The sequence below is a fragment of the Schistocerca americana genome, chromosome 8 (genome assembly GCF_021461395.2).
Source record: "Schistocerca americana isolate TAMUIC-IGC-003095 chromosome 8, iqSchAmer2.1, whole genome shotgun sequence".
NCBI classification, from domain to species: Eukaryota; Metazoa; Arthropoda; class Insecta; order Orthoptera; family Acrididae; genus Schistocerca; species Schistocerca americana.
Window position 1 is genome coordinate 33,616,453 of NC_060126.1, and position 767 is coordinate 33,617,219.

Consider the following 767-nt stretch of genomic DNA (forward strand, 5'->3'; position numbering starts at 1 on the left):
ACACTCCAAAGATGTGAAATAGCCATTGAAGTTTTTTTTTGAAAAAGTGAAATTTTAGTGTGAAGTCTCCTCGTTAGAGCTATGAGCAGTTCTTCAGTAGAAGAGATGTGTTTCACAGTAACGAAAATGAACAAGCCTGCAATTGGAGAGTTTTGTTTCACAATATCGAAGTTGACGAAGTCCTCATAGGTCTTCAAGCGTTCATATTAGAGTATATGCACTCCGTCTTCAGGCTACGAGTGGCCTACCGGGACCATCCGACCGCCGTGTCATCCTCAGAGGAGGATGCGGATAGGAGGGGCGTGGGGTCAGCGCACCGCTCTCCCGGTCGTTATGATGGTATTCTTGAGCGAAGCCGGTACTGTTCGGTCGAGTAGCTCCTCAATTGGCATCACGAGGCTGAGTGCACACCGAAAAATGGCAACAGCGCATGGCGGCCTGGATGGTCACCCATCCAAGTGCCGACCATACCCGACAGCGCTTAACATCGGTGATCTCACGGGAACCGGTGTATCCACTGCGGCAAGGCCGTTGCCTCCTAGAACTCAGAGCTAGTTAAACCTAACTAACCTAAGGGCAGGATTCGAACCTGCGATCGTAGCAGTCTCGCGGTTCCAGACTGAAGCGCCTAGAACCGCTCGGCCACCACGGCCGGCGTGTATCGCTATTCCATCAGTTTAATTGAAGCCATACACGAAGTGCATATCGGCCAGCCATTCGCCAGTAAACCTTCGCCAGTAAACCTGTGCATACTGCTGAGTACAACT

The 767-nt window shown here is 50.8% G+C and overlaps 1 pseudogene; it reads right to left on the reverse strand.

Moving 5' to 3' along the window:
- Nucleotides 1-418: 418 nt before the first annotated feature.
- Nucleotides 419-536, reverse strand: LOC124546305 (annotated as a pseudogene).
- Between the last annotated feature and the right edge of the window lie 231 nt (nt 537-767).